Source organism: Dendrobium catenatum, unplaced genomic scaffold, assembly GCF_001605985.2.
Source record: "Dendrobium catenatum unplaced genomic scaffold, ASM160598v2 fragScaff_scaffold_1145, whole genome shotgun sequence".
NCBI classification, from domain to species: Eukaryota; Viridiplantae; Streptophyta; class Magnoliopsida; order Asparagales; family Orchidaceae; genus Dendrobium; species Dendrobium catenatum.
In genome coordinates this window covers 134692-145981 of record NW_021319607.1, presented here as the reverse complement: position 1 = coordinate 145981, position 11290 = coordinate 134692, and the positions used below count along the sequence as shown (strand labels likewise).

The 11290-nt window shown below is 34.8% G+C and overlaps 1 pseudogene; it reads left to right on the top strand.

The window, feature by feature from the left end:
- The window catches only part of LOC110108374, a 30406-nt pseudogene extending 19408 nt beyond the window's left edge, over window positions 1–10998 (top strand).
- Window positions 10999–11290: the final 292 nt, after the last annotated feature.

Genomic DNA, 11290 nt, shown 5'->3' with positions numbered 1-11290 from the left:
TTCTTGGCTATTCTCTCAAGAGGCACGAAGATCAAATATCAAAAAGATTGGGTGGCAGTCTAATTTAGACTATTTATACAAAAGACAAGAAAAACCGCCCAAACACTGCAAGTATTCAGTTATGTACGCAGTGGATCATCCCGTACGATCTTGGATCATCCTGGACGATTTTACTTAAACGATCTGAAACAACCCTATTTGAATATGTGTACAAAATGTCTTCGTAGAGCTGATCGTCCTGTACGAACTAGGTTCGTCCAGTACGAACGGTTATTATAAGGTCGGTTCTAGAAACTGCTGAAAACCATTTTAAGTCGGTTAATCATTTGGACGAGAATATGTTCGTCTGGACGAAATTTTTACAGAGAACCGATCGTCCTGCACGATTCTTGACTTCGTCTGGACGAAAATTTTCCAGAAGACCAATCGCCACGGACGATAATTTTTTTTCGTTTGGACAAAAATTTTCCAGAGACCAGATCGTCCTGGAAGATTATTAATTTAGTCTGTACGAAAATTTTCCAGAGGACCAATCGCCATTGACGATAATTTAATTTCGTCTGGACGAAAATTTTACAGTGAACCAATCGTCCTGGACGATAATTAATTTCATCCTGGACGAATAGGACTTAGAAAATATTTTTCAAGCAAGTTCCTATTCGTTCCATGTGCTCTATAGGAGATTACTGTCTGATCGTCCAGTACGAACGGATATCATCCCGTACGATCAGTATAAATTTTATATGATCTCCTTATGTGTGTGTATGTTTTTATTCACTCAAAATATAATCACTCCCTTTCAATTTGATTTCTAAGAAAAGTGCAAGCTTTAAATTTTATAAAGTATCTCATGCTGAATTTAATTTGAAGTCTTCATAGTCTGGAGTTCATTTTTCCTGAAATGTTAGTACACACAAGAGCAAATACAATTCTTCTAAAAAATGTTAGGAGATAACTACACATTTGAACAATAATGTTTGGAATCATCAAAACTTCATAAGTTGCAAAAATGTAAAGCATGCAAATAGCAACTATCTTAACAAAGTCGACAATGACATTAAAATAAGACTAATCGAAGCCCCAATGAACCCAAATCAATTAACTAATTTGGTTGAAAAATTTGAATCAACAACAAAAAAGCTCTTGAAGGCTTAAGAACATTAATTAGTTAACAAAATGTTATCCAAATGTGACATACATATAAAAAAATCAAGTGGCTCAACAATTCGAATCCAACAAGTCCAATATCACTATATTTTGACATCATTAAGACACTCAAATGTTTAATAAATAATCCATGATCGAGGGAGTTAATATTGACCATCCAATGAAACACTCTCAACATGCCCTTGGTTTTCTTCCTATATAATAGCTACGCCACTCCTAAAAAACTATAAATATACTCCTCATTATTCACTGAAAGGGACAGAAAGCAAGAGAAAGAAGAAAATAGAGAAGGAGAAACCTTGGAGCACTCTTGCCATAATATTTCTTCTCTACCATCAACCATCATCAGACTTATGCCCAACCATTGACCATCACTGGTCCACCATTGAACTATTGACTATCACAAGACTTCATCTCGGCTACCTTTCATGGTTGGACTTCTATCAAGCCACCGACCGTCGTTAGAATTTTTCTTGATAGTCTTCATACTTCTGCTCTACCATAGTTAAACTTTTACCCCACTGACATCATGTTTTGGGACTAGGCAATCTTTGTAACCTGTTCAAACAATAGTGGAATTGTTTTGACTTTGTAGATCTCTGTGGTTTATTTCCTTTTCAGGGGTTTTCATGTAAAAAATATGGTTCTTTCTACTCCCTTTATTTGTATGCTGAATATATATACACCACGAGGAAAAAAAGTTCTCTTACTTTTTTACTGTGAATAATCTAGCCTGTAATAGTCCTTATGCATATATGCATGAGATTACAACTACCCAGTTTGTATGCTAGCTAAATTACTAAATTAAGTGGTGAAAATCTTTTGCAAAAATAATAATAGCTAATCTCCCTCTTCTAAATTTTCAATGAATTTACCAATAAAGCTATCGAAAACATTTTTCTAGCCATTTGGTGAACAATTATAGTTAAATTTCAATAACTACATATAAAGAAGAATAACTACACTTTCATTTGCAAGAATCATTGACGACCAAGAAAGATGCATCATCTGGGTGAACAATATATGTGTCAATAAATTATTGATTCTAGGCTATAAGATAAAAAAAAAATATCTAAATTTGAAGGTGGTTCTAACCATATACATATTACCATGGTATGTTGGTCTCTTGCTCATTAATGGGTTTAGGAAGCCAACCAAACCCTTAATAATCTAAGCTAGTATTGCTTTAGCCAATGCAACAGTTCTCCCTATGTAATAAGAATGAGCATTGATAATTAACTAGTTTTTACATTCATCTTATAATATGGAAGAATAAAAGTGTAAAGCCAATTGGTTAGAAATCCTATTATTAACCTAATATTTTGTTGAACAATTGCTTTCACCAACCAGTAAGATAGCTAACAATAATCAAGAATGAAGAAGAGGAAGAAAATAAAGTGTGAATAAGTATTTGATAATATTCTATGTCATCTCGACATAATACCAAGCATAGTAAATGTACATGATAAATGATATCAAACCACTATAGAGTATATATTATAACAAACAAAGGTAAGAAAGTATAAAGTGTGACGAAGTATTTCATACAATTCCATCTTCTTTTATCATAATGCAAAGCTTAATATAAATAAAGAGATGATGATAGTAAACCTTTAATAAATACATAGTTTGTTACAAATAGAGAAAGTAAATTATCAAGAGTATTATATATAAATGTATAGGATCAACTGGTAGGAAGGAGTGGTTTCTCCTGATGCCTCCTACTACTTATCATGTACAAGTTATTACATAGTAGTTGACATTTACCAATAAATATAACATTGAATTTATTATTTGGCTCATTAATAATTTAATGATTAATTTTTTTTAGTGACATCTTATTATTTATTAAATGTTTATATAGGGAATTCATTATGATTGAAACCATGATGATGATAATGATGATGATAACATCTATTTTCTTAAATTGGAGCTTTGATCACTGAAAAGGGATTCAATAGAACCATTTATAAGGACTTATGTGAAGATGATCCTTTAGGTTGGTTCAGAAGAAGATTAAATAAATAAAAAAAAGGAAGATCAATGCAGGAGAAACATTCCTTTCATTTCACACGCAAAGATACACAATACATATCAATTCCTTGTATAAATATTATGAGAGACTATAGGGTGTTGGGTGGCAGTAGCTGTTACTGACAGGCTGCTACATAGTAATGGAGATAGTGCTAGTTGATGTAGTTTGAGTAGGGTAGAGTATGAGTTCTGGAGGTGTATGAGAATTTGTTCTAACACCCCCCCTCAAATTGAGCTTGTGTGGAACGAATGCTTAATTTTTCCTTGAGATCCATGAATCTAGTATGATTCAAAGGCTTGGTCAGTAGATCTGTAGGTTTATTAATTGAGTTAATATGTTGGAATGTGACTTCTCCTTTGTCGATGTGATGACATATAAAATGATAGTTTATCTTGATGTGCTTAGTCCTTGCATGGAAGACATGATTAAGAGCTAATGTCAAGGCTAAAGTGTTGTCGTAGTATATGGGTGTGGGAGAAGTTTAAGTTTCTTGAAAATCAAATAGGAGACATCGTAGCCAGATAACATTTGAGGTAGTCGATGAGAGAGCCCGATACTCTGCCTTTGTGGATGATTTAACTACTGTGACCTATTTCCTTACACACCATGATATGGGTGTCTTCCCTGGAAGGTGTAGAAGTCAGTAATAAATTTAAGGTTTATGGAGTCGTCGGCCAAATATATGTCCAGATAGGTAGTAAATTAGAGTGAGTTGGGATTGAGGGGTAGGCTGAAATGTAAGGTGCCATGTATGTAACATAAAGGCACTTCAAGGCAATTTAGTTAGCAACCAAGGGGTGATGCATGTGTTAACATATGTTATTTGCAACATAGGCTATGTCCAATGTGGTAATGGTGAGGTAGTTGAGAGAGCTAGCGAGACGTATGTAATTGTGTTGATTGGTGTAGGGTCGATTGGCGTTCGAGCACGTGGAGGGTTCAATGGGCATTGGGGTTTGTACTGGCTTGCTGTTTTGAAGACTTTATGCTTGGAGGAGCTCAATTGCATATTTGGCCTGGTGTAGGAAGGTGCCTTGAGAGGTTATGGTGACTTGTATGCCAAGGAAGTTGGAGATAGCTCCTAGCTATTTGAGGGAGAATTTATTCTGAAGTTTGAAGAGCACCTGCTGGAGCGTGAGTTGATAATTGCTTGTGACTAGAAGATCATCTACATAGATAAGTAGAAAGAGCAAGACATTAACATTGATGTAAATGAGGAGAGATGGATCGGCCTTGATGAAGGCGACATTGTGCACTACTAGGAGGGCTTTGTATCTCTCTACTTGACCATCTGGGTCATGTTTTATATTGAAGGTCCACTTGTATCCGAGAATAATGGTGTGTTGTGGTTGTTGAACTAGTGACCAAGTGCCTTGCTTCTAAAGAGCAGGGAATTCTTTAGACATAGCATCCCTTCAATGTTTGAATTTGACATCTTGGGCATAGTTGGAGGGCGTGGTTAAAGATTGGGGACTAGTGAGTAGATCAAAGATTATTTTGGAAAGTTGAGTGCTAGTTTTGAGTCATGTGTGCACTGGATGAGTGGAGGTGATGGGATGGGGTTGAGGTTGGAGAGTGGGAGAGGATTGTTGTGGTTGGGGAGACATAAGTAGATGGAGATCTATGGTTCACTTCAGGAAAATTGCGTGTTACCGGCGGACATAATTCTTCGGAAAATGCTCAAAATCCGTCAGAAATTAGTTTTTCTAGCAGATTTTTTTCATCATTTACATGCGCATTGAAAAAGTTATACCGATGCAAAATAGGCCGCCGAAAATATTTTCTTCGGAATTTTGACAGAATTTTTCACCGGTATAATTTTTGACAAACTATTTTGAGCGAAAAAAAACAAACAAAAAATTTAAAAAATTTGAAAAAGCAGACCAACTCGTGCGACAGCACTAGCCAGTCCCGCCCAAATTAATGTAAATTTAATAATATCTAATTTAATTCAAATTTATTTGATAATAAGTTATTAAATTGTTTAACTTAATTAAATGAAATAAAAATAAATATTTATTATAGTCATTATTTAAGAAAAAATAATTTTGGTCAAAAATTCTGTTAGAAATAAATTTGTTGGAAAATGAATCAAAAAATCCATCGAAACACCGTCAGAAAAATCCGCCTGAAATGTTCCGTCGGTAATTCACCTGAAAATCTACCAAAATTTGTGACGAATTTATTTTCACCGAAAATTCTGTCGGAAATGAGCTATTTTCCTATATTGGTTGGAGAGAGGGGAGGAGGATTTGTGGGTGGTTGTATGAGGGTGTAGGAATGTTTTAGACAGATTTGGATAGTGTGGATGTTGGAAGAAGTTGGTTGGGATAGGATGGCGTAGCATGGTGGAGTGTAAAGGAGGGATGATGGTGTGAGAGATAGTTTGGGAAAGATGTGCTCATGGAAGACTACATGGCGAGATATAAAGAGTTTCTTGATAGTGAGGTTGAGATAAAGATAGTCTTTATGGGATGTAGAGTAGCTTAAAAAGAGACATTCTTGGGATCGTGGGGAGAGTTTAGTTTGGGCAATGGGTTGCAGCCAAGGAAAACACAAAAAATCAAAGGTTTTCAAGTGAGAGTATTTGGGAGGTTGACTGTGGAGAAGTTATAAGGGAATTTGATTTGTGCATGCCTTGGTAGGAAGCCTATTGATAAGATAATTTGATGTGTGTAGTGCTTCAGCCTAAAAGTGATGTGGAAGGTGAGCTTCATGAAGAAGGGTTTGAGTAGTGTTAAGTAGATGTTGATGATTGCGTTCAGCAAGTCCATTTTTTTTAGGTGTGTAGGGGCAGCTTAGTTGGTGTGCTATGCCATGCTTGAGAAGACATGAATGGAATGCGTAGCTTGTGAACTCTCCACCCCTGTCGGAGCGGAAGGTTTGAATTAGAGTTTTAAAGTTATTATTATTTAAATTATTAAACTGTTGAAATTTAGAAAGAGTATCTGATTATATGTACATTAAATAAAACAAAGTGAATATGGTATTGTCATCAATAAAAAGAACATAGTAATGAAATCCCTTAAGAGAAGAGACCGTGGATGGAACCCAAACATCGAAATGTATTAAAATAAAAGGCTTGTTTACACGATTGAGAGTATACGAGAAAGGTGACTTGTGGCTTTTAACCATATAACATGATTTGCAAATGAAGGAAGAGGGAGAAATACATATATATGGTACTAGTTGAGCAAGCTGATGTTGGGGTGGCCAGTCGAGCATGCCAATTGTTGGAAATGGAGGAGGTGGAATGTAAATCTATTTGGGTGGTGACAGGTGTAGTATAGTGACGGGATAAAGGCCATCACAACTGCGTCTACAGATGAGCATGTCATTGTCCTGAAGGTCTTTGATAAGGAAGTCGTTTGCATCAAATAAGAGTGAGAAATTAATGTCAGTGGTTAGTTTATGTATTGAAAGGAGGTTATGAGAAAGTAGGGCAATGTGAAGTAAGTTGCGGAGATGGAGCTTACGTGTGGAGTCAGGTAGAGGAAGGAGCCCTTGTCCAATTTTATGGATTGGAAGGGAACTGCCACTTGCGGTGGAGATTGTTTCATTATCAATTTATGTAGTGGGATGCTGAAGATTGGTGGCATCTATTGTGAGATGGGATGATGTGCCCAAGTCAAGAATCCATTCATGCGGCGAGGTAGGTTGTTAGCTGGTCAGTAGATATCTAGGAGAAGCAGTTAATGGAAGAATGTAATTAGCATTGTAGTGATGCCAGTAGTTTGCTGCTACGTGACAAGTTTTATTGTAGATCTGGTAGATGGGCTGGGTGTGTTCTGAATATTGAGAGCAGTTGGCATTATTGGGATTTGGTCTGAAGGGAGCTCCATGACCTCTGAAGCCCCTATAGTTAAAGCAGCCTCAAGATGTGGTTGAACGGGTAGAGTATAGAGCAGTGTTGTTTGTGAGCTGAGAGATATCTTGGTGGATCTCTACTTTTTGGTGAATCTGTTTGCTGCATAGAAGGGAATAGACCACGTACAAACTGATAGGAGTTTGGCAGGTGCGTATAGCTATTTTGGAGTTATACAACTATGGTAGGTCATCCAGTATGCAAATGAGGATGTCTTCTAAGTCTAGGTTAGATCCGACGACGGCTATATTATTGATCAGAGCTTTAATTTTAGCTAGTCATTGCAACACGGTGAGATCCTTCATCCGAATATGATGCAGCTCATTTTTGAGCTGGATCACGCGAGATCTGTTGGAAGATTGAAGGAGAGCTCTAGCGTGACCCAGATGTCCTTAGCCGATATGAGATTCAGGATGTAGGCAAGGATTAAAGGGGAAATGGTGGAGAGAAGGGTGGATACCAAGTTTTGGTCTACTAGCTTCGAGAGGAGATATTCAAATGAGTTGGTTTTTGCGGGTTTGGGAGTATCACTGGTGAGGTATCCTTCAAATCTATTTGCTGAGAAGAGTTGAAAAACCTGAAGCCGCCATATAGGATAGTTATCACAGGTTAGCTGATTGGGAACACTGAATTTTAGGTTTTTCATAAGAAATTTAAGGAGTGAGGGACTATTGAAGTCTGCCATTGTTGCCGACAAGGTGGAAGCAGTTGAGCCGAAGAGGAAGAAACATGTTCTGCCATGAATAGAAGCGGAAGAAGCTGCTTCTAAAACTCTCATAGCATGAAGACGGACCTGCAGGTTAGTTCATAAAAAGAATAAATAGAGAAAAGGAAGATCAATGCAGGAGAAAATTTGCTTTCATTTCACACGCAAAGATACACAGTACATAGCAATGCCTTTTATAAATTGCAAGAGAGATTATAGGGTGTAGGCTGGCAGGAGCCGTTAGTGATAGGCTGCTACAGAGTAGTGGAGATAGTGCTAACAGATTTAGTTGGAGCATGGTAGAGTATGAATTCTGGCTGTGTATGAGAATGTGTTCTAACATTAAGTATTTCAAATATCTACATTTTGTCTAGTGTGAGTTAGATTATTAATTACAAATCATTTGAGTTTAAGTTTACTTAGCAAATTAAGCTGAAATGAATACATTAAAAAACATGCAAAAATTTTCTAAGTAAAAATAATTCAAACATTTGAAAAAATACTTCTGAAAATATCAAATTACACTCACTGTGTAATCATATATAATTTAAAGTATATACACACAATATGTGGAGAGTACATATGTTCATATATAGTATGCTTTTTTTGGAGATTTTATGGTCATCGTAAATATCTATTTTAAATATATTTAAAATTTATATTCATTGTCATGCAAATTTTCAACAGCTTTTGCTATATATTTCGTAGCTGTTAATTACATATATAATTTATAAATAATTCATAAAATCTATAAATCACTCATATAATCGAAACAAAATCCCATTCCAATTTAACTCGATCATACATAACATCAATGATCATATGTAAGATTCCTATAAACACTACATTAATGAACGAACAAATTAGTAAAATAAACAATATATTAAATTATGAGAGAGAGAGAGAGAGAGAGAGAGCACATTCCAAAAATTTAGTACCTAATTGCCGTTAATGCCGGGAAATCGGCTCAATTACAACTGGATAATTGTTTCGTGTTAATTATGCAAGATTAATTATATTTTCTTTTTAATTTCATTACAATTAGATCAGTTAGAATGATTCAATAGCCGCCTTAACCTTAATTGAAGAATTTAATTTATTTTCTTGATTTTGTAATCTGTGTTTATAAAATAGAATAGCAATGATATAACTGAAGATTTTTTAAAATTTTCGTTGAGTTTTTTTTTTTAAATTCAGTAATAATTCTATTTTCTTCCAATCCATATGTTTAACTAATTAATATTTCAGAAAATTGTCCCTAACATTTTGAAATGTAATATATATATATATATATATATATATATATCTGAATTATTTTGTATGTTTTAGGATGGAACCAAAATACGACTGAAGTCAGTAACGCATAACAATTACCTCTCAGCCTTGAATGGTGGTGGCTCGACAATCATCGCAAATAAACCATCAGCATCAACTTGGGAGACTTTCAAAGTATAGTAGCTTAATTGCATCCACCTTATTTTGTTATTTGAATCAAAATTTACAATATTAATATGGATCCTAAGCTTATCATTTGAATATTTTAGCTATGGGGAATCACTGAGACAACCTTTCAGTTTAGAGTCCATAATTGGCAATTTTTTGGCATTGATGATAATGGAAATCTAGTGGTCACTTCAACCTCTTCTGATGACTTGGACTTTTCACATACATTTGTGATTGTGAGAGAAAATGATAAGCCCAATCGAATACGCATAAAGGCCCCAAATGGTTCTTTTTTGCAATTGAACTCTGATGCAACAGTGACTGCTAACTATACAGAGGATACTAACTGGCGAGATGATGATCCATCAGTGTTTATAGTGAAAAATTTGTATCAGTTGCAGGGGGAGTTTCAGGTCACCAATGGCTATGGACCAAAACTTTCGGCTTCTGTAATGAAGGTGAGATGGCTTAAAACTTTCAAATTGATTGATTATTCTTGGTAAATTCCCATATATGAACTTGAATTTAGAATAGCAAGGCTATTGATTTTCTAAGAAACAAATCTAAATAAAATATAAATATATAATTGATTTTTATTTAAGTTTCTTTAGTACCTACTTTATAATTAAATACAAAGGCATCAATACTTGAGTTGATAAAATAATATAATTAGATGATTATTTGTGTCTACAGAAACATTGGAATAGCTTCATAGTGTAAGATGACTTCAAGTTTATATTTGAGAATGGATTGAATGCAGTGAGAATTCCAGTTGGGTGGTGGATACGATTTGATGAAAACCCACCCCACCCTTTTGTTGGTGGATCCCTACAAGTATTCGACAATGCTTTCTCTTGGGCAGAATAAGCATATAATGTTCTCTAATTTTGCATAACATAAGAAAGCCTCTTACATTAATATGTGGATTTGTTCTATAGGAAGTACAATATAAAAGTTATTATTGACATTCATGCTATGCTAAATTCGCAAAATGGCTGGGAGCATAGTGGAACAAGAGATGGATTGCAATCATGGGGTCAAACTGATGATAGTATTGATCAATCAGTTATTGTGGTTGATTTCCTAACTTCTAGGTGGGTTAGTTTAACTTTTGATCTTCATATGAGTTTTAAATATTAATTTATTTCTCATTTTTGTACATATAGGTATGCAAATAGATCTAGCTTTTATGCAATTGAGTTGATCAATGAACCATTAGCTCCTGGTGTAACTCTAGAAAGTCTAAAGAAGTACTACAAAACTGGATATGATACTGTTAGGAAGTACTCAAATGTATTTGTGATCATGTCAAATCGATTATCGATTAGTCATCCTACAGAGCTCATCCAATTTGCGAGGGGCTTCTCGGGCTCCGTCGTTGATGTCCATTACTATAACGTCTTCTCAAACATTTTTAAAGGCATGTCAGTTCAACAAAATATTGATTATGTATACAATAATCGAGCCTCTACTCTTAGTTCTCTAATGGTTTCAAATGGTCCTCTTATATTTGTTGGTATGGATAATACTCTTTAGTTTTTATATTTATATATATTTTTTATATATGATCTTTTTTCTCATATGTTTATATATGATGTAGGGGAATGGGTGGATGATATGGATGTGGAGAATGCATCAAAGAATGACTATCAAAGGTTTGAATCTGCCCAGGTTAATGTTTTCGGGAGGGCGACCTTTGGGTGGTCATACTGGACTCTTAAAGCTGCTAAAACCCAGTGGAGTTTGGAATGGATGATTAAAAATGGATACATAAATGTGTAAAATTTTCCATTTCATTAATTCAAAGTTTGGGCCATATAATGTACGTGTATATTCAGCTTTGTTCGTTATTTGTATCTTTGGAAGACAACTTTATGTGAAAGATTTGAATCCTGGTATTATCATTTATGCCAAAGTTTATGTTTACTCTCTTGAATTTACATGATCAAGATTATCTTTAAACAATGTATGTGTTGTTGTGCTAAGGTAATAATTTCTCATCGTATTACTATGATAAAAGTTCTTGTGATATTTCAAGTAAAAAAATAGGACCAATCATTAATATTTTTGTATT